At 39.8% G+C, this 15,223-nt stretch overlaps 1 protein-coding gene across 1 annotated transcript in view; it reads right to left on the reverse strand.

Annotated features, from left to right (window-relative positions):
- The window catches only part of SIPA1L1 (signal induced proliferation associated 1 like 1), a 377,254-nt gene that overhangs the window by 291,836 nt on the left and 70,195 nt on the right, over positions 1-15,223 (reverse strand). Inside the window, exon 3 of the mRNA XM_082844854.1 lies at positions 5,236-5,302. The gene's annotated coding sequence lies outside the window, so the exon portion shown is untranslated. The remainder of the gene's footprint in view (positions 1-5,235; positions 5,303-15,223) is intronic.

Here is a 15,223-nt window from a genome sequence, read left to right on the forward strand (position 1 = left end):
AAAAGGTCAGTAGCAGAAAGGGGTCAGTTACTGAACTGAGTTAGACTCTTTTTTTTAATGACTTCTTGAAAAAAAAAAAATCAAAGTCTATTAGTTCTTGAGCAACCATTCATTATTTAGCTACTGAAGACTCCAGAGCACTGATCAGTCCATTTTCATTAAGGAAACCATTACAGGAAGAACACAGAGCTAGCCATGTGCGGAAACAAACAATGGTTTGAGAAACATCCCCTGCTCTGAAAAGGCTGATGTTATCTGGAAGGGCTGTACACCCACACCTCTCAAAGACTCACTAGAAACTCTGGCATGTTCTGTGCAGATGTGAACAGTAGCTTTCCTCAAGCCTAGGGCCTTGCTTAAAAGTCATTTCCGGGGACTTCCCTGGTGGCACAGTGGTTAAGAATCTGCCTGCCAATGCAGGGGACATGGGTTCGATCCCTGGGCCGGGAAGATCCCACATGCCACAGAGCAACTAAGCCCGTGCGTCGCAACTATTGAAGCCAACACTCTCTGGGGCCCATGCAGCACAACTACTGAGCCTGCGCCCTAGAGCCCATGAGCCACAACTACTGAGTCCACGCGCCACAACTACTGAAGCCCACGCACCTAGAGCCCATGCTCTGCAACAAGAGAAGCCACTGCAATGAGAAGCCCACGCACCGCAACAAAGAGTAGCCCCAGCTCACTGCAACTAGAGAAAGCCCGTGCACAGCAACGAAGACCCAATGCAGCCAAAAATAAATAAATAAACAAACAAACAAACATGTCAACTAAAAAAAAAAGTCTTTTCCAAAAAGATACAATAAAGTCCTCCTCCCAGGAGGAGGAGTACCAAAACCCCCAAAACATGGCATACTGGACGTCCCTACACATAAGACTTCACCCACCATATGACCCGAATTTTGCTTGCATGATTTTGACGAAAGCCACTCAAATACTAGTGAAGACATTTACAAGTTCCTTTTATATCTAAAATATTCTTAGGTATTGACAAACATTAAAACAAAGCTCAGGTTTTAAAGCAAAACCCCCAACACTAAGAGTTTCCCAAGGCCTTTGAGACACATCAGTGTATCATGAAGAACTGGCAGGTGCTAGCTCTCCCCAAGTTTCACCTCTCATTCCATCCTGTGACCTGCTCCGAGAAGCCAGGTGTTCAAAAATGCTTCCACCCACCCAAGTTTTCAAGGCAGGGAGGGGAGGCAGAGCGATGCATAATTCCCACCCTGCCCTCCACCCACTCAAACACGGTTCATGTTATTGCTTCTCTGTTTTCTGATTCCTTACTTCAGAAGTTCAAATCTACTCCTAACAGCAAACTTTAAATTTATGGGACAGTCAAGAAAGTGGGTAACATGGTATCGTTAGAAAGAATCATAGCCATACAAATCCAGGGCCCCCCACATATGAGCAGGTACTAAGAAACAAGACACTCCTCCAAAGACAACTTAATTCCTATTCCCATGTGTTCTATTTGCCACCGACTGAATTTAGAAGAGGCAACGCTCTATTTGATGGGGACAGCTGTACTCTCAGGTTCTGAAGAAGATAAAGGTAAGAATTCAGTGAGAAGAAGTTGTTCTCACTGAAAAGAGAAAGGTGATGATAGCATTAGCAAATGTGCAGGGGTCACAGTACAGTTCTACAGTCTGTTAAAATGTTTTTAAGAACAAAGACAAAGCTTTGAATGATAAATAAGCATAATGAAATAATGCTGAAGTGACCCCCAGGCATGCCAAATTCAAGTCAAATTAGTCATGGCCAAAGATAAAAGGAAAACTCTGCAATCATCCCTTTGCTACTCTAAATTTTTAATATTTTCATATTACATTATAGTCAACTTTCAGTTAATAAAATTTCCACTTGTATTTATCTGAAAAAAATCATAAAAATGATACAAATGAACTTATTTACAAAATGCAAACAGACTCACAGACTTAGAAAACAAACTTATGGTGAGCAAAGGGGAAAGGTGCGGGGGAGGGATACCTTGGGAGTTTGGGATTGACATATACACACTACCATATTTAAAACAGATAACCAACAAGGACCTACTGTATAACACAGGGAACTCAATATTCTGCAATAACCTAAATGGGAAGAGAATTTGAAAAAGAACAGATATATGTATATGTGTAACTGAATCACTTTGCTGTACACCTGAAGCTAACACAACACTGTAAATCAACTATACTCTAATATAAAGTAAAAGTTTAGAAAAAACAAAATATAAAATTTCAGCTATTATTTATCTGAAAAAGTTGCCTCCCTTTTGTACCCTCAGTGCCACTGTGAAACTCTAACTCAGGTTGATGCGCAGAATCTAACAAGTCTACTCAAGGTCAACATTTGAGCTTTTTTCTTCTAAGAGTTAATATATTCAAACTCCTGTTACTGGTTAATCTACTGTCTTTGTCACTGGGCTATGTTTAAAGGAAACTATTGGATATAAACAGCTGTTCTCTCATGTTTTAAGGAAGACATAATTTGTAAGAAAAATGAGAAAAGGGGTAGGGTGCATCAGTGGATAAGAGGGAGTTCTACAGGATGGTCAGTCAGGGAGAAAATGTTTTCCAAGCTTCCATTTCTTAAGTGATTTGTGAATCTGCTATAGACATTCTATCATCTGGATGGCCAATGTAAGGCACTATGATTATTAGATTTCTTGCTACCACTCCATATAACACCAAGAAAAGTCTAGGAGAATGCAATGACATACATATTTTTTCCCTCTTTTTACACTTACTAATGGTTGGGACTTCCCATAAAACAACAAAAAGGATGTCTTTATTTTTGTGTATTACACCCGCAAGCTATTAGTCTTAAGTAAATGTGACTAGTGTTATTCTTTTTTATTTTATTTTCAAGAAAAAAAAGAAGTGAAGAGCTTTTTAAAATTTCCTCAGTTACTCTCCCATTAAAAGCAGAAGCCTGGAATGCAATAACCAAACCGAAACAAGGGAAAAATTTAAGTAATATCTCACTCACCTACGAGTACCTAACTGTCTATACAAGAATGGGAAAATCCAAAGAAAAATATACTTGAGAAAATTATTCAAATGTCTTCAAGTTAAAGCTAAAGCACATAATTTAGTCAGAGATCATTTTCAATTACTATCACTGTTTCTCGTTGGGTGTTTAGAAAGAATATAGCAATTTTTTAAAATTGTTAAGGGAAGGAAAAAAGTATACTTTCTCAGTTCAATTTTATATTCTAGAACAACACTACTCAAAACATAAATAAATTAAAAAATATAAGAATGATGCATTCAATAAGCTACACATAGGACTACATATAAAATACAAGGTTTTGTGGGTTTTGGCTTTATGGGTTTTTTTTTTTGTCTTTTTGGATTTTTCTTTTGAAGGAAGGGAATTGTTTTGGATAGTCCTTAAATAGAGAGAAGTTAGGAAAGAAGAATTGATTTAGAAAAGCCAAGAGTCATGCCGCCAGCAGGTGTGGAGAACTGTTGCATTCATGGCTCCTTCCCCTCTGTTGCCCGAGTGGAGCCAGCGTTCATGGATGCATAAGAGAAGACTCTCCCACCTCACCTAACAGATGTACTGTACCAGCATCATCAGATATTACCACCATTAAAAGAAGTGATCTAAGTGCCCAGGCGTTCAGGTTATTAAACTCAATTTAAAAGACAAGATGTAGCTGCTCCAACATAAAAGCTAAACAGGCTTGGCCCTCATAGTAACCCTAGAACTTAACACTTCTGCTAAGAACTGTCATATTCAAGTGTACCAACCAGGAGATGATCCTTATTTAAGAGTGTTTAAAAATACCTTAAGACATACAGGGAGTGCACTGAAGTTGCACATTTCAATAGTATACAGGTACTGAGGAGAAAAAAAAAAAGGAAATCTTGGAAAACAACTTCCAAGATAGAGGTGAAAACCAGAGGGCACTCAATAACATGCACCGATTTTTTCGTCCTTCGCAAAGTACCTGAGCTACAGCTACCTACATCGAGCAACCCTGCAGGCTGTTTGCCTCACCACTCAGCAATTTTTTGATGGTTGCAAAGTACTGCATTCTCAAAGGTAGTTTTTCAGTTGTGTTGCTAATAAAAAAACTTAGGCTCTTCAAATGGCTAAAAATTACAGAGATCTAAAAATCTTTCTTGGATTCCTACCTCTTTTAAAGAATGACTCTGGGAATGGTCAAATCAATGCTAACAGGAAAGTGTCCTAATGTACTTTAAAAACATTTTCAGAGATAATCATTCCCCAATTTCTCTTACTGAAATTCAAGGAGGGTCAGAAATAGCAAGCCACTTTGAAATCAGTGCTCCAATTACCCAGCAGGCGTCTGAAAAGAAGCCCTCAGCTCTGCACACAGGTTTACAGAGGTGAGATGCTCAGATAACCTTGACCGTCCTTTATAGAATGCAGCTCTCCGGAAGAGCTGACTCCTTAGGCAATCTGTTTCTGCTTCTGACAAAGCAGGCGATAAAAAATTCCCAAACTCTTTGTTTCAGCATCTGGCTGAAAAGAAGGTTAAGTACAAAGTACCAAAATCAAAGAAACTCACATAACCCCAAACCGCTTTTTTATCTGAATTTAGGAGCTTAGCATATTATAGCATTTCAGCCTGTAGAAAAGTCTCTTTCAATCGAATTAAACTGTTATTTTGTTCAATGAGAATGTCACTTGACAACTGAGTAAAATGTTTGAGAAATATCCACTAAAACGTTGGGATAGGCACAGGACAGAACTGGGTCTCTACCTAGTAGTAACCAAGAGCAAATGTCAATCAATCAGATCATCCAGCCATCTCTCAATTTTTCAGGATACACTTGGTATTCCAAATTATATATTAATGCATCAGGGTTAACAAGGCTCTTATTCAGAACATGGGCTGGGGTACAACCTCCCATCAAGTTTTAAGAAACACATAGAAGATGTTCTAAAATGCAATTATTATGGAATGAAAATAGACGTATGTAACAAAAATATTTTTATTATTAAGTTGCCAGAAAAATATCTGAAGTATTTACTGTAACAGTGAAAATGCTGAATTCAGAAATCAATGACTAAAAACTGCACAGGAGTCTCCCCTCTTCCCCATTTCTGCCTCTCAGCAGTAGAACAACAAAGGAGGAAACACCAGTGGGGAAAAAATATAGAATCCAAATTTACTAAATCAAAAGTCTGCTGTGAGTGGCAGTTCTTCTAGGAGTGAACACAGGAGTTCAACAAGCCTTTGTGACTTATCTACCAACTCACCTGATTCCACTTCAAAGTTGGTGGTAAATCTTACTTCCGAGTCCAACTTGAGGTATTCTCGCAAAACCTGGAGTAAAATAATTATGAACTTTAGTATAAGATTATTTTCAAATTGTGAAAATAGTAATAAAGGGGAAAAATCACAGCTACAAATCAAATCATAATTGTGAAATGTTATACTTTACCTCTAAAACCCTCTTTAATTTGTAATCTCTTTATGTGCAGTTCAACACACACTTAAATTTAAGCCAACAGCCACTCCCACTTATACAACAAATTCCTAAACCTGACTGTTCAGTCTGGAAGATCACGTTTCTCTCCACATGATCTGATCAGGAAGTCTGGGGAGACACCCAGGAACCGATATGAGTAAGAAGTGCCCCAATAATGTGATTTTGATGTAGCTGGTCTATCACCTGCCTGTGGGAACCACTGTTCCCAACCAGTGGTTCTCCACAGGGGGCAATTCTGTACCCCAGGGGGACATCTTACAATGTCTGAAGATATTTTTGGTTGTCACAACAGAGGAAGGGGTACAGGACAGTACAAAGACTTCTCCAGCCCAAAATGTCAATAGTAGCGAGACTGAGAAAGCCTGTTCCAAAGCAACCAAACATTCGGACGATTCAGAAATTCTACAGTTCTCACACTGGTCATTTCAGATAGGCTATATATAAAAACTCTACTATAACCATAAAACATTTCCTGTGACTGCAGGCATATTATTAGTTAAAAGAATACATATACATGCCCAACATTAAAATGTGCAGTACATGTACCTATTTCTAAAAATATTAAAATAAGTCAGACTATACATGTCCAAAAGGGCTTCCAAGAAACCAAGTTTTAATATTTGCTGAGATGAAACACTATTTCAAACTGGGTTAATTCCCAAACATATAAAATGGAAGCTTAGAAGAGTAAGAAGAACCAGAACTTCGTTTCACTCACAGATATTCCCAATTCCTGGTGAGGACAAAGGGGAAAATTTCCCAGCCTGTCACCTTGGATAGTAGGACATCTTTCATTCAGCCAAATATAAAGGTACTTCATAACTTACATTACCTGCATTCAAAATGAGACTCGCTGAGGGCCTACGATGTCCCTGGCACTATGATCTTACATAATACAGCAGAACAGAGTTCCAGAAGACCCTGCAACAGGTCTTTCCTACCCTACCATAATCTGTGGGAAAAAGAAACCTAAAAAGAATATTCTGAGCATCAGATACCCCAGATGATGAAACCTGCAGTTTTCACATGATTGGCCTACAAATTGCACCTACAGAATGGGTAAGGAAGCCTGGAACACTTGAAATATACACTTTGTTTTGTTCATCTTAATTAATAAGTTATAACCAGCTAATTATATAAACAAAACATACCTGACAGTTGATTTGCACTAGTAGTCTACTTAGAGACTGAACAAACATGCCAATGTCAAACTCAAGTGAAAGGATATGATTTAAAAACATACTTAGAAAGATTCCACCAGAATTACTCCATTCCAACTGGATAACATTTCCATGATGTGGCATATGGGCTTATATTCTAATTACAGTCTGATTTCTTCCCCTGAATCTCCAGTGCTATAAAGAAACTACGCAAATCAAACTCACCCACAATCATCCCAGGCAGCAAGCACCTGGGTGGTTGGCAGGTTGACTGGTATTCCTATCTCAAAGCACCAGGGGGTTCAGGAGTCCAGGTAGAATCTGCGGCAGAGGCAGGGTTCCAACCTAGAGCTCTCTACCCAGCCCTGGAGACCTGTGCACAAGCCGTATTATTAGGAAGCTTTGCTGAATGACACGCTTTTCCAAAGGCAGGGCTAACACACATTCTAGATTCAAGATGCCCATTAACTCAGTGTAGAGCCTAACATACCTCCACTACAAAAAGAAGACAACTGGGGAAGGCAGCCTCAGACAAAAGCAGAAAAACAAAGACAAACTTCTTAATATCCATCCATGGCTGTGGCTTTACGAAGCAAAGTAATTTGGGGACCTTCCTTTCTTCCTCCAATAAAGGAAGAAAAGAAAGCCCAAAAATGAATAGGAAGGTTCAGAAATATTAGTGCACAATCTGAAATTTAAGCCCCACCTCCATTTTTCTAGATTTAAATCAGCCTTCAAATAAAAATTCATAACTAAATTTCAAAACATAAACACTTCTTTTTTTCTCTCTCTCTCAGCAGTAAAATATATTCTGTTCCAAAAAGGAAAGCTTGCTCAATTTCCTGTCAAAAGCAATCCAGAGAAGGCCACCTACACTGTAAAAGCAGCAAGAAAAATAAAAAAAAAAATGCTGAAGAAAAGCCTGTATGTGTGGGAGTGTTCTAAGGGAAATGTAACTACCACTCTGGATTTTAAAAGCTTTTTTTCCTCGATCATTCTGAGAAATATAAAAATTAATGTAACTGCTAAAGAGAAGTTTGTCCTCTAACCTGTCTAAGGAAAACAAGCCTGATGATGGATTTTAGTTCCATGAAAGAGAGGAGGGGAGTGGGCAATTCAAGGCCTTACCCCGTGATTTTCTGTACTAAAAGGAAAGGGTAGATTCTACCAAATAGATAACTTACACTTAACGTTCACAGAAAGAGAAGGCTGCTCTGACAATTAACCCTAACCCCATAACACCCTACTCCCATCTCAAACCATGCAAATTTTTAGACTAGGGCCAGCTTGGTCCTAATACGCTTAACCTAAACCTTTAGGAGCTAACCATTCATACACACAGTAATGAGACGACTAGACTGTGGATTAGTATAGCATTGAATTCGCTACTCTATCAATTTCCCCTTACCCTGCTTATACTTTCTGAAAACTCTAAATTCTAAGACAGCAATCAACCAGCCCAGTACTTTTTACCAAAAGCCTACTGAAACATGCTCAGTACTAACGCAGAGGCAGTATGGTAAAAGAAAAAAAAAAGAGAAAGAAAGCTTAAATAGCTCACCAGAAAACTGAGGAGAAAAGAATAGCACAAAGTAAGTTGAAACTAAATACAATATTATCATTGAATTGAAATACAATAAAGTGTCAGATTTCTGTAAATCATACTTTCCCTTGAAAGAAGTTTGTCACAAAAACAAAATATAGTTGAAGGGAAACAAATAATGAGCAGGGAAAAGAATATAGTAAGGAAATGATGGTGAATATTTTAAAACCAGAATACCAAAAGACAAATCAAGATATAACAGGAAGCCACACAGGAAGGGCAGCTGCCAGACAAGACAGCACGGGAAAGCAAACCTCTTAAACCTTTCAAATGATTGGTTTGATAAGCTAATGATTTTGAAAAAGTCAACTCACAGGAGGGGTCTTTTTTGTTTTCTTCAATAATCTCAAGAAAAAAAAAAAAAGAGCTGCAAGACTAGAACAAATAATTTCCCTGAACCACTTGAGAGTAAGTAGCTAACATCACGGCCTATCACCCCCACAGAATTTGGTGAGTCCTTTCTATAAACAAGGGCATTCTCTTCCAAAACTGCAATAACTATGACCATCAACATCCAGAAATTAACACGGACATAGTATGGTCATCTAATGGTCCCAACAGTGTCCAGGTTTGACTTTCTCCAATGATCCCAATAGTGTCCATTTTAGTAAAAGGATCCAATCCAGGATCTCACACTGGCACTGACCTTTCACAGCTCATTAGTCTATTTCAAACTAGAACTCCTCAAACTGTCCTTGACTTTCATGAACTTGACAATTTTGAAGATTTCAGACCAGTTTTTTTGTTTGTTTGTTTGTTTGTTTTTGTGGTACGCGGGCCTCTCACCATTGTGGCCTCTCCCATTGTGGAGCACAGGCTCTGGACGCGCAGGCTCAGCGGCCATGGCTCACAGACCCAGCCGCTCCGCAGCATGTGGGATCTTCCCGGACCGGGGCACGAACCCGTGTCCCCTGCATCGGAAGGTGGACTCTAAACCATTGCGCCACCAGGGAAGCCCAGGCCAGTTTTATATTGAATAGAATGTTCCTTACTTTGGGTTTGTTGATACTTAATTGTTGATTAGATTCAAGTTATGACTTTTCAGCAGGAATACCACAGAAAAGTTCCTTCCTCTCGTTGCACCCTATCAGGTAGTATGCTATTTTGATTTTTTTCCCTGACTGGTAGTGTGAACTTGTATCACTTGATTTGGGTGGTATCTGCCAGATCTCCCCACTGTAAAGTGACTCTTTTCCTCTTTGTAATTAATAAGTATTTTGCAAGGTGATATTTTCAGACTATATAAATATCCTATTTCTCAACCAACTTTTACCCAATACTTTACGTCCACTGATTTTTTTTTTAAGTAATTTTTTAGTCCGATAATTTCAACCATTTCAGTGGGGGAAAATGGTATTTAGAAACCAAGATCTGGGTGTGCGTATTGCAACTGGATTATCACTATTCCTAGGTCATCTAGGTGAACAGAAGCACACACATATATGCACACACTTACTTCTTCATTTCTTTCTGTATCTATCCACGTACACTGAAAACTGTGAGTTCATAGTTAGCCTGAATTCCAGCCCAATACTGCAAGATTCATTCTAGTTTTTCCCTTTCCCTTCCTATAAGAGTGGTATATCTAGTTCCCATTAACCTCTATTTCCTTACTGGATTCATCCCCACCCCCGTGTCACGCAATGCTGTCCTTACCTCTGACCCAGTATCAGAAACAGCCTGCTCTAAAGGATCAGTAACGGGGAAGCCTAGATAGACAAAAACGTCTTAGGTAAAAACCACTCTACACCAAACACCACAGAAAAAACTGCAACCCCACATCCATGACCATCAGCAAAGGCCAAGTGGAGAACCAAGAGTTCTACACTCCCTGGCAGTGATGAAGCCCTCTTATTAGAGACTACATATAACAGGATGCCGTTTTTACGGGGCCCAAATAGGCAAAGCTAAAAACACACATTAGTCCCTCCTATTCTCAAAGGACACGTTCCGAGCCCCCCAGTGGACGCCTGAAGCCACAGATAATGTTGACTCCTATAACAGGTACATCTCGGAGATGCTGCAGGTTCAGTTCCAGACCACTGCAGTAAAGCAAATATCGCAATAGAGCAAGTCACACAAATTTTGGTTTCCCACTGCGTATAAAAGTCATGTTTACACTATACTGTAGTCTACAAAGTGTGCAATACCATTTTGTCTAAAAAAACAAGATACATACCTTAATTTAAAAATATCGCTAGAGAATGCTAATCATCATCTAAGCCTTCAGGGAATCATAATCTTTTTGCTGGTGGAGGGCTTGAAATATTTTAAGGATTACCAAAACGTGACACAGAGACACGAAGTGAGCAAATGCCTGACACGGGGTTGCCACAAACCTTCAATTTGTAAGAAATACAGTATCTGCGAAGCACAATAAAGCGAAGTGTAATAAAATGAGGTATGCCTATACATACCATGTTTTTTCCTATGCATATATTACATATCATGCATGCACACATGATAAAGTTTAATTTATAAATTAGGCACAGTAAGCGATTATCAACAGTAATAATAAAACAGAACAATTACAACAATACGCTGTAATAAAAGTTATGTGAATGCAGTCTCTTTCAAAATAACTTATTGTACAAATTTAATGCCTTTTCTGTTTTAACTAAGCACTTACCACACACTGTGGCCATAACTTTTGCGGCCTGATATGTGGCAGCAAACTAGCACAAATTTCTTTTTCCTTCTTCACAATTTCATGGGTAGAAGATTCATTCTTACCTTACCAACAGCATATGATTTTTTTTTCTTTCCTTATTACATCAAGAACTTTCACCTTTTCACTTAAAGGAAGCACTTTGCGGCTTCTCTTTGGCACATGTGAATTGCCAGCATCACTATGCTTGTGCTTTGGGGCCATTATTAAGTAAAATAAGGATCCCTTTAACACAAGCAGTGCGATTCCACAACAGTCAATCTGATAAACTGACCCGGCTACAAAGTGACTAACCAGCAGGGATACACTGGACAAAGGGATGGTTCACATCAGGGGAGGGACGGCCTGGGATGGCGTGACATTTCATCACATTACTCAAAACAGCGCACGATTTAAAACTTATGAATTGGTTATTTCTGGAATTTTCCATTTAATATTTTCAGCCCACAACTGATCACAGGTAACTGAAACCACAAAAAGAGAAACCTCGGATAAGGGGGGACGGCCGTATTGTCTACAGATACACTCATTTTAAAAAGCAAGGGAGTGCTGAACATAAAATTCAGGACAGCTCTCCCCTCCAGAGGGAGGCAGGAGGGTGGGATCCTGGAGGAACACACAGCAAGTTCAAGTCCTGACCCTGTTCCGGTTCTTAGTGAGAACCTACACGTGCTGAGCACCAGTTCCTTAACAGACACAACAGTGCTTCACCAAACCACAAAGTCTAGCACGGTCTCAATTTTACATGTGCGATTTGAGGCTTAAAGAGGTTAAGTATGCTGCCTGTGGTCACACAACTAATAAACAAGAGCTCAGATGCAAATCCAGGTCTGACTCAAATCCTCTTTCTACTGTGCCCTCTACTATTCCTCCAACAGAGGAAAGAAGGAGAAGTGAAGTTACGATTCTGAGGATAAGACTCCTTCTGTGCCCCTGAATCATTTCCAGAATGGTTTTCAGGGTATGGGAGAGTCTAGGTCAAAACCAGGGGGGTAAAAATCTTTCTGAAGGCAGGGACACAATCCTTTAGGGACAGTTTCTACCACATTCCATAGGCTACAAATTCTAGTTCAATTCAGTCACTAATAAGATCTCTCTTTAGAGGGCCCTGGTAAAATCCTACTAATTGTTTCTTGGTTTTGTTTTGAAATCAGGGGACAAGGGAGAGAAGACCAGCAACCCATTCATGAAATTCCAACCACAGCCTAAATACGGTACATCTGTACATGACTTAGTGCACAGCTTGAAACATGAAACCAGTGACACAATGTCGGGCCCTTTTGAAGAATTTATACAATGAGATAGGAAGGCAGAACAACAATACTACTCCAAAGGAAAGACTGGGACATCCCGGGAAGCTTAGATACCACTCAACCACCTGAGGGGGTTTAAACTGCTAAAACCCCCAAAGATGGATCTCCGTAAAAAGAAAACAAAAGAAAAAAAAAAAAAGCAAAAAGATAGTATATTTATCTTCTCAAAGACTCAGAAATAAACACATTCTAACTGCATTTCTGGTAGAAAAATCTCCAGAGTCTACTGAAGTGATTAATAACAACTCACACCACCTGGTAAAGTCTCATGATCTGCACTAATGACTTAGCCATCTCAGTTCATGCTTTCTAAATTAATCTCTAAAATGGAGTAAGTTTTTCCATTGTTGATTTCCAGGGAGCAGAGTATAAACTGAATCAGAAATAATTGTTAAGCCTAGCCTCTCTCCCAAACCCTCCCCCGCAAATTCACGAAGCTCTATCTTCCCTCTCTATCAACCTTCTCTTTCTGAAGAGGAAAAATCTAGACCTAGGCGAGAGACTAAAGAAAATGCTACAGAACAAATGCAATAAAAGGACATGTGCAAGATGGTGCAAAGATAAATCAAAACGCACTCAAGCTTTATATTGTAGCCTAAAATCGTCTACAATATATAAAGGTTAAGAAACGTAAAATCATCCTGTAAATATAATAAGCACACAAAAAGCACACACAAAAAAATAAATCTCACTAGATAAAAAAGGGAAGGCATTTAAAAGAACTCTTCAGGGCCAAGTCTTTTTTTTTTTAAGCTTTTTAGTTACTTTCTTTATGAAAAGCAATCAGGTGCTGTTGAAATCAGCATCAGGCATTACAGAGACAAGAAGTTATCCTGAGGAATTTCTCAGTGAGGATGACAAACTGAATAAATTAGTCCATAGGCACTTGTTTCTTTCATCCCACTTTATTAAGTTTAGGTGATCACAAGATGAGCAGTAATTATCCTTGAGAATTAAGGGAGAATAGCCCAGCTTCAAAGGAAATTTAAAAACTGAAACATACATAAGAAAAAATGTATTTCTTTACCTTCAAAAAAAGAGAAAACCTGGAAACACATTAAAGTGTTTCATTGTAAATTCCCAGATAATGAACTTTGGGTAAAAATCAATATGGCTATTTGAAAAATAAATCCTCCCAAGCTAATCTAATTTATTGTTATTGAGACAACCCACTCATCAAGGGACTGCAGGAGCTGCATTTCTCAACATTAATGGACTTGACAATTCGTGAAGACACAGGAAAAATGTTCTTCCCAGAAAAGTACATACCAGTGGTTCTTTGATCCCGAATTGTACAAACTACTTCTTATTCTCCCTTTCCCTGTAATTCTAAGCATAAAAGTTCTACACAGAGAGAGAGAGTCAAGCAAATAAACTGACTGGAAAAAGGCTAAAGTGGTGATGACAAGAGAAAAAAGTCCTTTTACAGGCTTATTATCATCGTAAGGCTTCTCCATCTCTATCTATTCATTTGCTCAAACCAAAAACCTGGGATTCATTCTCCATTCCTTTCTTTCACAGCCCGTATCCACCCTGTTGAGACCTATAACTTCCACCTCCTGAAGACCACCTTGAATTTCTCACGCCTCCCCACCTCCACAGTCACCACACTGGTCTCAGCCACTGTTATCTCTCAACTAGACAGCTGACCCACATTCCTCATTCATCTTTCTACCCCTGATCAATTTTCAGAGTGGTCACACTGACTTTTTTTTTTTTTTTTTTGCGATACACGGGCCTCTCACTGTTGTGGCCTCTCCTGTTGCAGAGCACAGGCTACGGACGCACAGGCTCAGCGGCCATGGCTCACAGGCCCAGCAGCTCCGCGGCATGTGGGATCCTACCGGACCGGGACACGAACCCGCGTCCCCTGCATTGGCAGGCGGACTCTCAACCACTGCGCCACCAGGGAAGCCCCACACTGACTTTTTAAAAGGCTAAAGTATATATTATCCCCCTGCTGAAAATCCCCCAATGCTTTCCATGTACTGAGATGCCAAGAATGTGAAGGATGTACGATTTTACCCTAATTTCACACTAACAAGTTAGCTGCCACAGTTGTATGGATACTGGCAGAAGACATGAGACTCTTGGGTCAAAGACAAAGGACTTCATTACTCATAGCAATAGCAACAACCAGAGTATCAGCACTTTTGGTGCCAGTCCCTTCAGTCCCAATTCCCATGAGGTAACACAAAGAAGGCCAGATGACACCTGCACAGCAGTGGGTTGTGTAACAGGAGAGGAATCCTGAGCTTAATGAACCCAAGTCTTCTACAATGGGCAGTAAGCCCGTCTGACCTTTTCCCCAGGAGACACTGTCTTTATTACACGAGACAATAGTGTGCCTGATCTTTGCTCTGGAGGGAGACACTCTATCTTCCAAGGCTGCTGACCATACAAATCATCCTTGAAAAGGCAGTCCAGAACAAAGGTAGACAGTGCAGAAACTTAAGACACGTGGAAAAACTCTTTCAACACTAGAATGAAAGTCAAATTTCTCAACATGGTCTACAAGGCCCTAAAAAATTGATCCCTTCCTCTTCAATTTCATGTGGAACCCCCTGTCTCCCCAGCTTACTATGCTCTAGCTCCATTGGCCACCTTTGGTGTCCTCTTAAATAAGCCAAGCTCTTTGCTGCCTCAGGGCATTTGCCTGTACTGGTCCTTTTATCTGAAATGCTCTTTCCCTGGCTGAGATGTCACTTCCTCAGGAAGACCTTCCTTCATCAATCTATCCATTTACAACCCCACACTCACTGTTCACTTACTTTTTTTTTTTTAATAACTTTAAAGGCTTTTTTTTTTTTGGTTGCACATTGGGTTTTTGTTGCTGCGCACGGGCTTTCTCTAGATGCGGTGAGCAAGTGCTACTCTTCGTTGCGGTGCGCGGGCTTCTCATTGCAGTGACTTCTCTTGCTGTGGAGCACGGGCTCTAGGTGGGCGGGCTTCAGTAGCTGTGGCTCGCAGGCTCTAGAGCGCAGGCTCAGTAGTTGTCGTGCATGGGCTTA

This window comes from Leucopleurus acutus (assembly GCF_964270905.1).
Source record: "Leucopleurus acutus genome assembly, chromosome: 1".
NCBI lineage: Eukaryota > Metazoa > Chordata > Mammalia > Artiodactyla > Delphinidae > Leucopleurus > Leucopleurus acutus.